The sequence below is a fragment of the Myotis yumanensis genome, unplaced genomic scaffold (assembly GCF_028538775.1).
Source record: "Myotis yumanensis isolate MYYU_CA2020_CCGP unplaced genomic scaffold, mMyoYum1.0.hap1 SCAF_3, whole genome shotgun sequence".
Lineage (NCBI taxonomy): Eukaryota > Metazoa > Chordata > Mammalia > Chiroptera > Vespertilionidae > Myotis > Myotis yumanensis.
Window position 1 is genome coordinate 117,068,299 of NW_027223754.1, and position 19,030 is coordinate 117,087,328.

A 19,030-nucleotide genomic window follows, 5' to 3' on the forward strand; every position below is an offset into this window, starting at 1 on the left:
CTGTCTTTTGAATGCTTAGGGGGAGTAAATAAGAATAGGAGGCAGAGAGACCAGTTAAAAGAAATATTAAAATTTCTCAGGTGAGAGATGATGGTGGCTACTACAGTATGGTGGTTGCTATATAGAGAGTAAACAAGCAGGATCAATATGAAGTAAAACCAATAGCATTTGGTCATTGAATATTAGAAATAAGATGGTGGAATGAGATAATTTCTGTATTTGGCAGCAGATCATTGACAACATCATGGACTGGAGTAAAAAATATAGCAGGAGAAAAAGATCTGAGGAAACAGGAAGATGACTTCTATTTTGGGTAGGTTGAGTTAGGGTACCTGTGAGACACCTAAATGAGGATGGCAAGCTAAATAAACACATCTAAAGGTCAAAAAAAAGTTTCTGTAATCAGCATATACATAGTAATGTAAGACATGAGCATAGATGAGACCAACAAGAAGGAACAGCAAGAAAAAAATTTTCAAAAAGGGCACAAATAGTACTAAAATCTGCCAAGAGGTCTAGTAAAAGGTGGACTAAGAAGAGTACCTTGGAAAAAAGAAAAAAAGAATCTGCTGAATTTAGAAATGAAGAAGTCACTACTGGCTAGTGGATGAGGCTAAAACAGTTGCAGTGATATAGTAGCAGAGTCTATATAGCAGAAGACTAAGGAATGAATATGACATAAGTAAATTGAAACAATAAATGTAGATAAATCTCTGAAGGGGAGAAAATAAGGCAGCAGTTAAAGTAATACACAAGGTTAAAGAGTTATTTGTTTTTTTAAGATGGAAGAAACTTGAGTATGTTAAGTACTGACAGGAAGAAACCAGAGAAAATAAGCTGCTAATACAGGAGACAGAGAAAAAGATGAAGAGAACAAAGACTGAAACACTGAAGAGATATTAGTGTCTAGAAAGAGAAATACTTCTTCCACTGTAATGGGAAGATGATAGAGAAAAGGATAAATACAGATGCAAAAAAGTTGGTTCAGAGGCAAAAAACTGGAGGAGTTCTCATTGTGAAGGCTTTTGTACTTTTTTGATGTTAGAAATGAGGTCATATACTAAAAGAAGGGCAGACATGGTAGAGCTGGAGACCTGACTAGAGTGAAGGTTTCAATGAACAAATGAATAACTCCTTACAAAATCCATTCATTTAAGTTCATTTAATACTTTATTATTTTAAATAATTATTAAAACCTACATAGCTTTATCATTGTTTTTAAAACATATTTTACACCCAAACCTTAGTTGAGAAAACAAATCCCAATTACAGTATTATTTTTCTGGACAAAGATTTGTTGTATTACAATCAGGTTTTTCATATACTTTCTAGTAAAGCACCACAGGCTCTCATATTAAAAATACAATAAGAATATCTGTATTTGATGTTCACTAAGTCTGAATGAGTTCTGAAAAACTTAAAGAAGTTAAAGAGTGTGACAAAAATAAAATGAAGGGACTAAGAAGTAGAAATTAGTAGTTACAAAAGAGTCATAAGGATGTAGAGTATAGCAGGGTATATACTAGTAGTCAATAATATAATAACTATATATGGTGCCAGGTGGGTACTGGAAATATCGAAGGGAACATTGTGTAAAGTACATGATTATCTAACCACTATGCAGTACACCTGAAACTAATATAAAATATTAACTGTAAATTGTAATTGAAAAGTAAAATTTAAATTAAAAAAGTTACTAAAATAAAAGTCATAATAATAGGACTTTATGTCTTTTCTGGCACATGTTAATACTATTTATCTATCTATTAGAGGCCTGGTGCACAAATTCATGCACATTGAAAGGAAATTAGAAGAAATGTTTTAATATCGCTATTCGCCCTCTCTCTATAATAGAAGTGTCAACCAAATTCACGATTGACAATGACAGATGGAAACACACGCATGTGATTGGCACCAGCGAGAGCTTTATATGTATACATAAACTCGCTTAATTAGACCTGCTTTCTGATTTAGCTAAATTTTTTCCAGCCCAGTGAAGCACCCCAACTCCTCTTTCAGGTAATTGTCAGCAACACAGCAGTAAATATCAACATGAAGCAGGGATTGTAGATCACGCAGGGAGAACAAAGGGTAAAATATTTAACTGCAGCAGTCTTTGACTATATTCTGCACAGTGAGAAAACCTGAAGTCATTTTCAAGGTCCACAATTTCTTACTTCTTTTCAGTCGGGTCATGTTTCTAAGCTTGTTAAATCTCCATTTTCCAGCTAATGAAAAGAAAATAGGATTTTACCGAGTCTCCTATATACCTACTCCAGGACTTCTGTGAGGATCAAATGAGATGAGGCACAGGAAAACACTTCACAGATATTTGGTTAAAGTGTAAAATGTTTGCTCCTGACTATAAAGTCATGATCCTGGGCTGAAGAAACTGCAAGGAGGCTAGCGGTCTCTAGGAAGAGGAAGCCGGGTGTTGCTACATGACGTCATTACCTGGCGCCCACAGCCACTGTTTCTGGGCTGGGCTGGGCTTGGGCCACATTTTGTGCCATGGGGTCTTGGCAGCATCAGCTGCGATTTGGTGGGCTGTCGTTCCAGACTGGTGGTGGGGCCTGTGTCCCACTAGGGGAAGCCAAGTGTTGTTTTGTGGGTGCCAGGTCTGCAGTGCCGTTTCTCTATAAATGGCCAGTGCTCGTCATGGCAGCTCCTGCATTGAGTGTCTGCCTACAGGTGGTCAGTGCGCGTCATCGCGACCAGTCAGACAGTTGGACACTTAGCATATTAGCCCTTTATATATATAGATTTTTTTTAAATTTCTCAACCAAGGACATTCTTAGAGAGGGTGGGAGAAAGAAACATCTATTGGTTGCCTTCACTACACTCCCTGACTGGGGATCGAACCCGCAACCTACATTTGAGCTTTCAGAGGGAATGGTAACACTTGGAGACAATCAATATGACTCAGCTATGAGAAAGAAGGAAATCCTACCTTTTGTGACAACATGAATGGACCTTGAAAGCATGACACTAAGAGAGAGAAATCAGATAGAAAGACAAGTATTGTATGATATCATTTATATGTGGAATTTTAAAAAATCAATATTGTAAAAACAGAAAGTAGAATGGTGGTTACCAGGGGCTGGGGCATGGAAGAATTGGGGAATGTTGTTTAAGGGTATAAACTTGCCTTTAGTAGCTAAGTGACTGTCTGACCATTCGACTGGTAGCTATGACGCGCAATAACCACTAGGGGGCAGATGCTCAACACACAGGCATGGTAACATAAACAGACTGATGAATCTCAGAGGGAAGGAGAAGGGGAGAGGGGGGAGGGCAAGAAGAGATTAACCAAAGATCTTATATGCATATTAGAAACCCCGGACATAGATTCGTGCACCAGTGGGGTCCCTCGGCCTGGCCTGTGGGGATTGGGCCCAAACCAGCCTGATGTGGGGTACCTCGGCCTGGCCTGCGGGGATTAGGCCGAAACCAGCCTGGTGCACAGATTCGTGCACTGGTGGGGTCCCTTGGCCTGGCCTGTGGGATTGGGCCAAAACTGGCAGTGTGACATCCCCTGAGGGGTCCTGGATTGCAAGAGGGCGCAGGCCAGGCCAAGGGACCCCACCGTTGCACAAATCCATGCTCCAGGCCTCTAGTGTATTTAATAATTACATAATAATTATAGACAGTGATAGTGTATTGTAAGTTTTGAAGTTGCTAAAAGACAATATTTTAATTGTTTCCACCATATATACACACAAAAAATAATTATGTGACGTGAGAGAGATGTTAGCTAACACTGTGATGTTAATCATACTACAATATATACATTTATTAAATCAATACACTGTATACCTTATATTTACACAATGTTATGTCAATTATATCTCAATAGAAATAATTGAAAAAAGAGAAAGGATCAGGAATCAGGATACCTTTGGGCCTCTCATCAGCAGTTATAGAAGCTAGAAGTTCTAGATTAGCTCTGCAATACAATCATGAAGTACTGATTACATTGTCAACAGCTATGGTATGGAGTTTAAGCTCTATGTAAGAGTCTGTTCTGGCCCAGCTGGAGTGACTTTGTGGTTGAGCATTGACTTATGAACTAGGAGGTCACAGTTCGATTCCCGGTCAGGGCACATACCCGGTTTCAGGCTCCGTCCCTAGTAGGGGGCGTGAGGGAGGGCACATACCCGGTTTCAGGCTCCGTCCCTAGTAGGGGGCGTGAGGGAGGCAGCCAATCAAGATTCTCTCTCATCATTGATGTTTCTGTCATGCTCTCCCTTCCTCTCTGAAATCAATTTTAATATATATATAGACAGACTGTTCTGGAGGATTACATCGTCAGCTGCAATGATAGGAAAATGTTATGGAATAGTCAGCCAGATCAAGGAGCTTGCACCAGAATGAAAATCTGTGCACTGCTTCCTTCATGGAAAAAGTCATTCTTTAGGGAAAAAACAAACAAAAAAACAGTTAAACAAATCACTAAGCTTCATTATGTAGTAAAAACTGTGAATTACATAAAGGCTAATGTGTGAAATTTAGATTTAATTATCTTTATTGTGTGATAATTTGGAAACATAATAAGCAACTGTGAATGTGTGCTGAGTCACAACAGTTATTGAGGGGAAAGGTTTGTAAGAATGCTGGATTACAGAATGAAATCTCAGTGATTATGCAAGATAATAAACCAGTTTGGCCCCAACACTATAAAGATGTGAGCTGAAAAGCCTGACTTGTTTTAGTATGATACCTTTGGTATTTTTAATGATTTTAGTATCTCCAACTAGGAAAAAAAATGCTTTTAAATATATTATTGCATCTTAGAGATATTTTAAACCATTTTTCATAAAATTTATTTATTTTAAAAGATTAAAAGTTCTAATAATTACTGTTCTTATTGCTGTACTTTCAAATATTGCCTGGAATTAACTCTTACCTTTGGATACCATGACTAAGGTTCATCATTTAAAACTCTTCTTGATTTTGCCTTTTGTGAATTAGGTCCCAAAATCAAAATAACAAAACTGACAAAAAGTCTTTAACACCTAAAATATCTTTTGATTTCCTATTATGAAAACTGTTTTCTCCAAATTCATTTATATGAGAAATCAAAAAGGTTATCTTTAGTTAAGTGCAAATAAAATATATTCATGTATATATGTTCAGTGATTGTACACTTTAAGAAGAGGTAGACTCATGTTCATATACAAAAGCTGATACAATATTTCAAATTGATTTTTGGTTCTAGGTATTAATATTCCTATCAATCAGGAACAGCCATAGTACACTTGATGGTAGAAATTAAAGGGCTATACAGGTTTGTTCAAGTCCTCACTGTTCACACTATATTCTAACTCCCTGGGTAATCATTGAGTGAATCCTTATAAATTAATTATGCGCTATACATCAATAGAGGAGCCATTCTCTTCCATTCTAATAATTACAGTTAACATAGTAATTTTCCAGAGCTGTTCAATCTTCTCACTAATAGAATTATCTTCCCTTGCTAGATAATCAGCTCTACCAACTCTTAGATTATCTATTTTTGAAGCATCGTTAGGAAAAGACTGCACTTGAACCCCCATAGAAATGACCTTGCCATATTCTGTTAAGAACTAAAACAGCAGTGAAACACCTTGTATCCATAGCACTCAATTACAGTGACACAACACATCATTAAATTACTGGAAGACTGTTCCAGCCAGAGACCTCAAATTGAGGATTCCTAGAAATTCTCTAGAAGATAATGTAAGAGAATGACACAGCTTCTCCCCAAGGCATCAAATCAATCAGCATGATCAAGCTTCCATCGAGGACCCAGGGAACAAAATCTAAATAGCCAGAACCAAAGATTATCATGCTTTAATTAACATGTTCTTATTCTTTATTCCAAAACTCTTCTCTTCCTTCTCTGCTGTTTTAAATTTCTGAATTATTAACAGACACTTGTTATCTCTAACAACCATACACATAATATTGCTCTTTGTATCCCCCAGTCACTCTCTGTATCAGTCCACTACCTGGCTACAATTTGATCATGTTTTCACTAAAATATGTTGGGACTCTTGAGATTGTAGCCACTTTCTTTTAGGTACAACCCAGCTCACTCTAGTTTCTGGGCAATTATACTCAACTTCTAAGCAACTCTCTATAAACAGGAAACTAAAAATAGTAAACAAGACAGACAGCCTCTTTGATGTCAAATCTAAGAAATTTTCTGTCTACTCCAAAACCTCGGCTCTTGGCTTTAGAAGTAGATTAAAACTCTGTTAATAATCTCGCACCATTTGTCAGTGTTATAGTGCTCAAATGTGATTTCTAGAGTCTTAAAATGGACACAGCCATTTTTGCTTCTGATGATTCAATAACATTACAACAAAAAGTATGCATAAAGAACTGACTTTAGTCCAACAATAGATGGGATTCTCTGAATAGTCTTCTGGTCAATGGAATTCTGGCAACGGAGATCTGGATTTCACAGAACAATGGTCCTAAATGGCTGAAACTGGCCAAAAAGAGAGACGGAGAAGGTGAAAATAAACCCAACTGATAATTAGATTGTGATATCTCTAACAGATGAATGGCAGGTCAGGAATAAGGAAACTAGAAAATAAAGTTTTGCTCAAGGCCATACTACAGCTACAAAATGACTTTTAAATGGTCCATTTTTGAATGAGTACTACATTCTTACCAAGAAGTCCCAGCTCTAATTCACTCCTCCTACTGTTGAACAGAATGCTGACATACCCAACTACCAAACTGACTGCACTTAGGAACGGCAGTATCCAATCCCGGCAGACTACTTTCCTAGCCTTTCCTTCGAATCATTCAGCCCAAGCCAAAACCCTATGAATCCCTTGCCCATTTCCTCTTATTTTTTTTAATATATTTTATTGATTTTTTACAGAGAGGAAGGGAGAGGGATAGAGAGTCAGAAACATCGATGAGAGAGAAACATCAATTAGCTGCCTCCTGCACACCCCCTACTGGGGATGTGCCCACAACCAAGGTACATGCCCTTGACTGGAATCAAACCCGGGACCCTTCAGTCCGCAGGCCGATGCTCTATCCACTGAACCAAACCGGGGCCCATTTCCTCTTATTAAAGACACCTCACAGTGCCTAGGTAGGTGTGTTTTCCCTTGTTACAGCAGGTTAATAAACATTATTTGACTTTATTCCTGGTGGCCTTTATTATTCATTATGCCCAATTATTTAACATGAAATTGCAATTAAAATATTAATTGCAATTAAAGCACACTGAAACATTTCTTTTCATTTAAATCGGGTAAATTCTGATAACAGAGCACATTCTAGCTAGCCATGCTATATTTTACTAAAAAAACATTTGTCCTATTAATATGTTCTACTCTTTTGATCATCCTGACATATAAAACCCACTAGTTAACTTTTTGTTTAATGACATAAGCTTACTTAACAGATTGTTAGAACTACTAACTCTAGATTTAGTAGTTCTAACAATCTCTTAAACGATTTCTTGGCAATTTGGGGAGACTATGATATAAAGCAAAATCTAGCCACAGCCGAAACCAGTTTGGCTCAGTGGATAGAGCGTCGGCCTGCGGACTGAAAGGTCCCAGGTTCGATTCCGGTCAAGGGCATGTACCTGGGTTTCGGGCACATCCCCAGTGGGGAGTGTGCAGGAGGCAGCTGATCGATGTTTCTCTCTCATCGATGTTTCTAACTCTCTATCTCTCTCCTTTCCTCTCTGTAAAAAATCAATAAAATATATTTAAAAAAAAAAAAATCTAGCCACAAAGGTTTTTCTACTTTAAGAAAATTAATATATTTCACTCTTGCATTCTATTTTTATTGTTTCCAGTATCTCTTAAGACTAATATTTAATATCACGTAATGGTTCTCATTTAAACTGATGAGGATAGCCTTCATGCATTGTTATTAAGAGTATAAATGGGTTCAACTATTTTATGTTTATTTTTTAAAAATATATTTTAATTGATTTCAGAGAGGAAGGGAAAGGGAGAGAGATAGAAACATCAATAATGAGATAGAATAACTGATCGGCTGCCTCCTGCATGCCCCACACTGGGGATCGAAGGATCGAACTCACACCCGAGGCATGTGCCCTGATCTGGAATCAAACCATGACCTCCTGGTTCATAAGTCGATGTTCAACCACTGAGCCATGCCGGGCAGGCGAGTTCAACCATTTTAGAAAACAATCTGGAATAGTGACATTAAATATGTGTATTTCCTACACCTGTAATTTCTTTATGATTATATACCATGGAAAAGGTTTCATATAGCTACAAAAAGTGACATATTTGTGGAAGCAAATAGAGGCATATTATGTGTGCATCACTGAGAATAGATAAGTAACATGTGGTATATGCATAAATTAAGAGTATGTGATCAAAAGCAATGAATTGGGTCTAGATCAGTGGTTCCAACCTTTTTTGAGCCATGCCCCACTTACGAATCTCTAAAATCCTGATGCCGCCCCTGTGACATATAATTCTTATTATTCAAAAAGTGAATTCCTATTCTTGTGGAGGAAGCCTAAAAGGCTTGTTGGTCTAAACAAGCTTCCAAAGAACATGGCATCCATGAAAGAGAAAAATAAAAGAATGAAAGGACAGCTGAAGTCCTGAGGAAGAAATCACTAAGAAATTGTTTAAAAAAATAGTAATATGAAGTGGTATGAAAAAATAGCAAATAAAGTTTCAAAAAATATGATAGAGAACTGAAATGCATAAATATGTCACAATATATATACTAATAATAGAGGAATATTGCTGGAAGCCGGTCCATCCTTGCTGCTTGACACAGTCGCTGCAGGGAAGAAACATCTGCACAGCATATGTTTCAAGGGACCTGGGGTATATGGCATACTGTTCTTAATATGTTTGCTTCCCTTCTTAGCGCTATGTGTTTTAACCAAGGTCACCTCTCCGAGAAAGATTGTAGGGATTAACAGGACTAAGGAAGGGAATAAACCCCTTAACTAAGTGCCAGGCGGATAATTAATCACTTTAACTATGAACAATCACTTAGGATAATCTCCTTCAGTTACTTCCTTGTAGCTTAACAGAACAATAGAGTAGTGACCTTGGAATGGAGATAACAAACGCCCTAACCTTTGGAATAGAATGGATAGGATTAAAATCAAGTGGTATAAATACAGATGTAACAGGACAATAAAGACAGAACCTCTCTATGCTGATCAACTGAACACTGCCTCCGTGTCCTTCCTTCTTCGCTGACTCCGTCCACACCTTTGGGAACCCCTGGACCTGCTGGGGCTAGACCCCATAAGAATATGCAAATTGTCCAGGATGCCATCATAGTTCAGTGGGGCCTTGACTTACGAGTGTCCCGACTAACGAGTTTTTTGAGATACCAGCTGTCTCTCAGCCGATTTTTTGCATTGAGTTGACAGAGTAATTTGAGTTAACGAGCTCAGTCTCAGAACGAATTAAACTTATAAGTCAAGGCCCCACTGTAACAGTAACGTCCAAATAGCAGGCTGCGTGGGGTGACCAGGCCGGCAGGGGGGTTAGTGAGGGACAACCAAATGACTGAACAGCAGGCTGCGTGGGGCGACCAGGCCGGGGGGGGGGGGGGGGGGGGGGAATTGGGGGTGACCAGGCTGACGGGGGGGCAGTTGGGGGCGATCAAGCCAGCAGGGGGAGGGGTAGTTGGGGGTGACCAGGCCAGCGGGGGGGGAGCAGTTGGGGGCAACCAGGTTGGCAGGGAGGTTAGTTAGGGGCGATCAGGCTGGCGGGGGGGGGGGGGGGGGGGCAGTTAGGGGAGATCAGGCAGGCAGGCAGGTGAGCAGTTAGGAGCCAGTGGTCCCGGATTGTGAGAGGGATGTCCGACTGCTGGTTCAGGCCCAATCCCTGGGATTGGACCTAAACCGGCAGTCGGACATCCCCCAAGGGGTCCTGATTGGAGAGGGTGCAGGTTGGGCTGAGGGCCCCACACCCCCGTGCATGAATTTCGTGCACGGGGCCTCTAGTATATTTATATACTATATATGAGGCCCCTAGAACCATAAGAAATGCAAAAAAATTCACTGTTAATAACTCATTCTCGAACTGCCCCCCCCTAAAAATCAAACTGCCCCCTGTGGGGCTTGTGCCCCACAATGGGAACCACTGGTTTATATATAGTTAAGCAGAAAGAGAAAATTTTAAAAAGGAATGAGATTTATACCACATAGAGGCCTGGTGCACAAAATTCATGCACAGGGGGTGGGGGGGATCACGGGGGTCCCTCAGCCTGCTTGCACCCTTGGGGGATGTCCAACTGCTGGTTTAGGTCCGATCCCCAGAATCGGGCCTAAACCGGCAGTCAGACATCCCTCTCGCAATCTGGGATGCTGCATGCATCAGTGACCATACTTTTCATACAGGTGGAAGGCATCTTGCTGTTATATAGGCAGCTACATTTTTTTGCCCTTATTATGAAAAGTAGTACGTAACATGATCCTTCTGAGGCAGTAGTACCATTTTCCCCACCTTATGGGTGGAAAAACTGAAGCAGAGAGAAGGTAAGTAATTGGCTTTGTCACACAGTTATAAGTGTCAGAATCAGGGCTGACCACAAAATGTGCAAGCCAGAGTCCATGTATGTCATCGCAGCATCATCCTGTTTTTTTCAGTGTTAGAGTAGACTTGCCAGGTTTTAATTTTTAAATCTAAGAGACTTTTCCCAAGATATAGGGTAGGGTCCCTAGGCCTGGCAGGAGATCAGGGCTGATCTGAGGGGTGACCCTCAGGTGGGGCGATCAGGAGGCCCCCACTGTCACCTGCCTTGGCTGGCTGGCTGGCTCCACCCGCTGGCTGGCCCCGCCCCCCCCCAATCGCTGCTGCCAGGCAGCTCCTGCGTTGAGCGTCTGCCCCCTGGTGGTCAATGCGCGTCATAGCGACTGGTTGTTCTGCCAGTTCTTCTGCCGTTCGGTTGATCTGCATATTAGGGTTTTATTATATAGGACTTTGAAATAAACAATGTTGTAAACAGATTTGCTGTCATCCAGGCTTTGTTGTTCCATTGCTAGAGCACAGGCAGAGTAGATTTAGCAAAATTCTTAAGAACCCTACGATTTTCGAAATGGCAAATGAGTAGCATAGGTTTCAACTTGAAGTCACCAGCTGCAATAGCTCCTACCAATAGAATCAGCCTATCCTTTGATGCTTTGAAGTCAGACACCGACTTCTTCTCTATAGCTATGAAAGTCCTACCGGCACCTTCTTCCACATAAGACTGTTCTGTCTACATTAAAAATCTATTAGTGTAGCCACCTTCATTAATTATCTTAGCTAGATCTTCTGGATTACTTGCTGCTACTTCTACATCAAGACTAGCTGCTTCACCTTGCAGTTTTATGTTATTAAGACGTTTCTTAAAACTAACAAACCAACCTCTGTTAGTTTCAACTTTTCTTCTGCAGTTTCCTCACCTCTCTCAGCCTTCACAGAATTGAAGACAGTTAGGGTTTGGCTTTGGTTTAAAGGAATGTTGTGGCTGGTTTTATCTATCCAGACCACTGAAACTTGTTCCATATCAGCAATAAGACTATTCACTTTCTTATCATTGGTATGTTCACTGGAGTAGAACTTGTAATTACCTTCAAGAACTTTTCCTTTGCGTTTACAACCTGGCTAACTGTTTGGTGATTTCGGCCTATCCTGGCTTTTGAAATGCCTATCTCATTAAGCTTAACCATTTCTAGCTTTTGATTTGAAGTGAGGGACAAGATGCATGACTCTTCCTTTCAATTAAACACTTAAAAGCCATTGTAGGGTTATTAATTAGCCTAATTTCAATATTGTTGTCTCTATGGGAACAGGAAGGCCCAAGGAGAGGAAGAGAAATGGAACAGCCAGTTGGTGGAATAGTCAAAACACAAATAACACATATGTATTAAGTTCATTTTGTATAAGTGTGGTTCATGGTGCCCCCCGAAAATTATAATAGTAACATCAAAGGTCACTGATTACAGATGACCATAACAAATATAATAACAATAAAAAAGTTTAAAATATTGCGAGAAATACCAAAGCATGACAGAGACACAAAAAGAGCAAGTGTTGTTGGAACAATGGCATTGACAGATGTGCTCAATGTTGGGTTGCCACAAACCTTGAATCTGTAAAAGAACAAAAAAACAAAAAGACCACACAGGCCCAGTCGGTGTGGCTCAGTGGTTGAGCATCGACCCAAGAACTAGGAGATCACAGTTCAATTTCCAGTCAGGTCACATGACTGAGTTTCAGGCTCAATCCCCAGCCAGGGTCATATAGGAGGCAGCCATTTGATGATTCTCTCTCATCACTGATGTTTCTCTCTGAAATCAATAAAAAATATATTTTTTAAAAAACAAAAGAAAACCACACAGTATCTGCGAAGAGTAATAAAGCAAAGTGATAAAAACGAAGTACGCCTGTATTCCATGAACAAAAAAAGAGGACCAAGAGACCTTAACACAAAAGACAATCTGAAGTCTCAAGTTTTATTTGTAGCATTCACAGACCTATGATCTTTTAATTATATAAAAATTAAAAACCAGCAATGTGAAAAAATTTAAATTATGTATAAAATCTATGATTCAAAGCCAAGAGAAAAAGCGCAGCAATGATTATTAGAACTAGACTAATCCCAAAATATAAAGGTATTGGAAAAATTAATTTCTAAACAGCTCAGAAAAATGAGATACAAATTTAGATTCTCTATACCAAATCCTTAACATTTCCTACATAGTATATAAGCTTTGCTAATTGACCTTTTATACTTATAAAAAATTAAATTCTTCTAAATTAAAGTTGTCCCACAAACCCTGGCCATTGTGACTTAGTGGTTAGAGCGTCAGCCTGAGCACCGAAAGGTCGTGGGTTCGATTTCTGGTCCAGGTCACATACCTGGGTTGCAGGTTCAATCCCCTGCCCCCAGTCAAGGTACATGAGGGAGGCAACCAATCGATGTCTCTCTCAACTTTGATGTTTCTCTTTCTCTCTCCCTCCCTTCTGCTCTTTCTAAAAATCGATGGAAAAAATATCTTCTGGTGAGGATTAACAAAAAAAAGGAAAAACTGTCCTACAAAACAATAGGTCGTATTTTGTAAAACGATCTGTGTCATGGGACATTTCAGCTGCTACAATTTTTGTAATTAAACACCTGTAAAACTGTTCTTGAATCAACATCTGGAGAAAAGATCAATTGTGAGAAAACAGTTATAATGAAAAGTAAATGTATTTTAAGGACTATAGAGCTGGTACCACAATGCCAAATTTTCCCATATTCCACATCACTGACTAGCTGGTGGCTCTATGGATAATTTTTGTCTTTACTCCTACTATTATAAAGTATCTCAAGATGAAAAGACAACATACACCTTATAAACCTGATATCTAAGAACGTGAATGCCTATATGAAGACCAACTCTATAACTATACATCTACTAGAGGTCCGGTGCATGAGATTCGTGCACTGGTGGGGGGCGTGGCCTGCGGGGATTGGCCCACTGTGGGAGTGCTACTCATCCTGGCAGCCAAGCAGCTGTGGACCCGCCCTCTGAGCAGCTGCTCCTGCTGCAGCAGCAGCCGCTCATCCCGGTCAGTTGAACGGTGCTCCCAGTGTGGGAGTGCACAGACCTTCAGGGGGCAGCTCCTGCATTGAGCCTCTGCCTCTGGTGGTCAGTGCATGTCATAGCAACTGGTCGACAGGTTGTTCTGGTCATTCCACCATTCGGTCACTGATCTTTTATTATATAGGATTTTGAATTGATAGCAGTGATCTAGATATGAAATAGAACTATAAAAAACTACAAACAGGAAGAGAACCAAGATGGCGGCCTAGGTAAACACTTGTACTTGCTGCCTCTCACAACCACATCAAAATTACAACTAAAATACAATAACAACTATCATCCAGAACCGTGGGAAAGCTGGCTGAGTGGAAGTTCTACAACCAGAGAGGTAAAGAAGAAAGCACATTGAGACTGGTAGGAGATTTGGGAGGCGCGGAACAGGCTGGCACTTGGGTGCGCTGCTTTTTTAATCGGGAGGGAGATACAAGCTCCCGCTTGCTCTGAACTCCAGTTCTGGGCGAGACTCTGGGGGACCCAGACACATACGGGGAGAAACTGGATTGCCTGGCATCAGGGCAGGAACGTGAGGGCAAGCCTTCAGTGTGGCCCAGCCACACTGTTACAGACATACTGCTGTGTGTCAGTGCTGACTGAGGCTGCCCACTCGGTACGGCAGGGCAGGAGCCACTCTGGAGGGCTGCCAGCCTGGGTGGGTTCTCAGGGAAGTGCCAGGGTGGGGTGAACAGAGTTAGCAAAGTTAATGGAGAGTATCAGAAATTGTGCCTGCCAGTGTCAGACAAGGCAAGTTAAAGAAGGTGGGGGGCTGGGGACACCTGCCAGCACCTCTGACTCAGGAGAAAGTTCCAACAGATCCCTGTCCCTCCAGCACACAACCTAAAATTAGTCAAAGTATCACCTTCACATATGACCTAGGTGCTTTTCAAATTGCTGCTGCTGTGCCAGGACCCAGGCAGAGGACAACCTGGATTTTTCTATAGCCCTTTAGCTCTTCCAGAAGTAAGCCCCACTGGTTTTCAAAGCTAGATGTTATGGGGGTTCCTCTTCCTGGTTCAAGTCCCCCAGCCTAGGGTTTGGATCCCTTGCTCTATGGAGACGACCTCTGTAGTTGATACTGAGGACAACAGATACAGAGAGGGAAAAACCTAAAATCTTTTTATATATACTATATTTATATTTTTTTATTGATTTCAGAGAAGAAGGGAGAGGGAGAGAGAGATAGAAACATCAATGATGAGAGGGAATCATTGACTGGCTGCCTCCTGCACATCCCCTACTGGGGAACAAGCCCCCAACCTGGCCATTTGCCCTTGACTAGAATTGAACCCGGGACCCTTCAGTCCACAGGCCAATGCTCTATCCACTGAGCCAAACCGGCTAGGACTAAAACCTGAAATCTTAATGACAACAATGAGGCACTGTACCTGGAGAACTGTAACTAGAAGTTGGCTTAAATCTTGATTTAATGGTTTTATGAGATATTAAAACTTCCTTACAATTTAAATCATTGTGAGACAGAATTTTCTATTATTTGCACCCAAAAGCATAATAATTCATAAAATAACAGCAAATTTTAGATTCAAATTATGAATCATAGCAGCTTAAGTACCAAGGGATTTTTTTAGGTAGAAAAAAATGATCAAAAAAGGAAGCACAATAATGCAGACACATTACCTGCAAATGAACAGTAAATAGAACTAACAGCTGATTTCTTAACAGAATCAACAGAAAACAGAAGAGCAAGAATATCGTAACATACTGAAAGAAAACAATTGCTAATCTAGAATTCTACACCCAGTGAAATATCAAGACTGATGGTGAAATAATGACATTTTCAGACAAATTAAAATAGAGTTTGTTAGCAACAGTTCCACACTAAACAAAATACTCAAGTGTTCTTCAGACTGAAAATGATCCAAAATGGAAGCACAGTAATGCAGGCAGGAATAAGAAATGGTAAAGGTGGTAGTAATTCTAAATGACCATTGAGTGTATACAACAATGACAGTATCTTATAGAGTTTAAACATACAGAATAAAGATACAACATTGTCATGTTAAGTCAGGAATGGTGCAGAAAATAAAGTTGAAATATTCTAATATTCTTTCATTATTGGAAAAGGGTCCATGCACCAATTAATATTAGACACTGGTAAGTCAAAAATGTATGTTTTAATCTCTAGAATTACCATTAAAGAAATAGCAAGAGCATAGAACATCCAAGTTAATAAAGGGAGTCTCTTTATAATGACACTTGAAGATTCTATAATTAGAAAGGACAATGGAAAAATAATAGTTCTGCCCTAACCGGTTTGGCTCAGTAGATAGAGCGTCAGCCTGAGGACTGAAGGGTCCCAGGTTCGATTCTGGAGTAGGGCATGTACCTTGGTTGCAGGCATATCCCCAGTGTGGGGTGTGCAGGAAGCAGCTGATCGATGTTTCTCTCTCATCGATGTTTCTAAAATATATTTTAAAAAATAAAATATATTTTTTAAAAAAGAAAAATAGTAGTTCTGATACTGCTAAGAAAGTGAAGGAAAAAAATTAAGTGGTTGATCAAGGAAGATGATATGATGAATAACATCCCATTTTACCCTTTAACTCACAAGGAGAAATTTCTCTAAATATTAAAGTACAACCGTGCAAAATCTGTGTTAATGCTGATGCAATATCAACCTTAAATCCTACTACTGTTACAGAACCTCTCCCCTGGAGCTGACATACTACTTCAGTGGTGGCATTCCTCATGACCCACAGATGACAGAACTATCTCAACGCACTGGCAGGCCTTTACCAGAGGAACATTTTTTCCTCCCCTTTGTGACATCTCTACAGGTAATTTAATAGGGAGGGGTCTACTGTGCAAAAGGAATGACCAAATTGAATGTTCTCCTAATGGCTCTTTCCTTGAAATCCTCAAGGTCTTCCTTCTCAATAACCAAATCACAGCTAATTTGGACATTCATTTAATGGTGTCTCTATATTTAAACCAAGCCCAAATTGAGTACATCTCCAGTAAGTTGACTTTTTGTGGACCAAAAAAACTCCCCAAAAGGCTACTGATATTGGCAGGTTTATTGGGGCTGAACCCACCAAGGTTCAGACCAACCCATCCAAATACCTTTCCAAATTTGGACAATACTCTCTAAAGCAGAAGCTAAAAGGACTAAAACTAACAGTTGAAAACCTTACAGAGAATGGACTCATACCTCATACTAATCCTTGTAATATTTCCATCTTTGTGATTAGAAAAAGCACAATGGAAAGGAATATATTCAGGATCTCAGGGCTATAAAATAGAATATTCATCCTCCTTTCCACTTCACTTTCCCAGAGAACCAAACAAAAACATTACCATCACAGCCTCCTGAAGCTACATATATCACACTTGTAGATCTATGCCTTTCTGTAGTACTTTTTTTAGATCAAACTAGTCGATACTAGTTTGTCTTGAGAAAATTTACAGTACCTCTGGACAGTTATGCCAGAGTTGTTTACTGAGGCACCCTCCAATTTTTCAGCAAATCCTCAACCAGTACTTGGGGATCTTAAATATCCCTGGGTTTCTACTCTACTTTTTAAAAAAATATATATATATTTATTTAATTGATTTCAGAGAGGAAGAGAGAGATAGAAACATTAATGATGAGAGAGAATCATCGATTGGCTGCCTCCTGCACACCACACACTGGGGACTAAGCCTGCAACCGGGGTATGTACCCTGACCGGGAATCAAACCATGACCTGCTGGTTCATAGGTCGACGCTCAACCATTGAGTCACACCAGCTGGGCTCTACTCTAGTTTTAATATGTGAATGATCTTTTGTTGTGTTCAAAATATGAGGTAAGCTCTAAGACGGATTACATTTTTCGATTTTAGCTCAGAAAAGACATAAGATTCCCAAAGAGAAGTTACAATCTCAATAAAATATACTATCTAGCCCATGATTTATCCTAAGAAGGTAAATCCCTTACTATTGACAGATTAAAAATTGTTCAGAACTCCAAGGCATGTAACTAAGACACAAAGATTCCTAGATCTCACTGACTATTGTAGACAATGGGTTCCCATTTTTCAATAATTGTATGATTATTAAATGACTTCACTAAGTCCTCAATAACAAACCTCTTCCCTGGGAACCTAACCATGAACAGATCTTTTGCAATTTAAAATAAGCACTTCAACAACTCCCTATTCTGAGGTTACCTAATCATCATAAACTTTTCCACCTATTCATCCATGAAAAATCTGAACAAGCCCTTGGTGTTCTGACTTAACTTCATGAGAATCATCAGAAATCTAGAGGTTACTAAAGTTTCTCTTGACCCAGTGGCAAAAGACTAACAATAGCCACGGTAAAGATCTTCTTTTAACTCCAAGGTCCTTCATACTGTACAATCTTTGTAGCTCACTGAAAAGACAAAACATGTCTGAGCAAGGAAGCTTAGCTCATACAAAATCCTATTAACTTTATCCCTCACACATTTCCATTCATTGTTGTAATGCTTCAGAGATCAGCATTACAACAATGAATTTGGCCCACGAGTCAAATTCAGCCCACATTCTTTTTTTTTCACTGCCCATGAGCTAAGAATGGTTTTTACATGTTTAAAGAATTGTTTAAAAAATAAAACACAACACTGTTATGTGGACCACAAAGCCTAAAACATTTATAATCTGGCCCTTTACAGGAAGTTTGTTGATCCCTACTACACCTCTACTTCTCCCCAAAAGGGGAAACTCATCTCTGCTGGGATATTGTGCCCTGAATAGACTTATCATAAACTCCTCCAGAAAATTCAGACTTAATCTTCATTATTAATGGGTCTTATCTCAAGAACGAAACAAGAAAAAATGAAGCAAGATATGTTGGAACAGATCTTAACTTACCCATAGAATATGACCCCTTACTAGAGGCAAGACATGCCCAGACAACATAACTCAATGCATTCACTACACTTTGCCAGTTAGCTCGCAAATTAGCCAGAGATTAAAGGGTTAAAATACACAACTGAGAGTGTATTGCTTTTGGGATAGTCCATAATTTTGGAATGCTCCAGAAACAGTGATAGTTCTTGACCTCAACATTTATGCTTGCTAAAGGGATAACTATTATAAAGATAGAAGCGCCCCCCGCCCCCGCTTTTTTTTAAAAGAATTGTTTATTGGCTTTTAGAGAGAGAAGAAGGAAGAGGGAGAGAGAGAAACATGGATGTGAGAGCACAACATGGATTAGCTGCCTCCTGCACACCCCATAGTGGGGATCAAGCACACAACCTCCTAGTGCACATGACAACGCCCAATCAACTAAGCCACACCAGCTAGGGCAGAAACCCATTTTTTTAAAGAGGAGATAACATGAAGGTTAAATAAAATGCCCTGGCTGATCCTTATGGCAGATAGGCGTCCCCCACTAAGATCCCAGCCCTCATGATAAGAAAAGACCAAATCTGGGTTCAAAGAGGCCAGTG

The 19,030-nt window shown here is 39.8% G+C and overlaps 1 protein-coding gene across 6 annotated transcripts in view; it reads right to left on the minus strand.

Moving 5' to 3' along the window:
• The window catches only part of CDK8 (cyclin dependent kinase 8), a 163,941-nt gene that overhangs the window by 102,079 nt on the left and 42,832 nt on the right, over positions 1–19,030 (minus strand). The window lies entirely within an intron of this gene.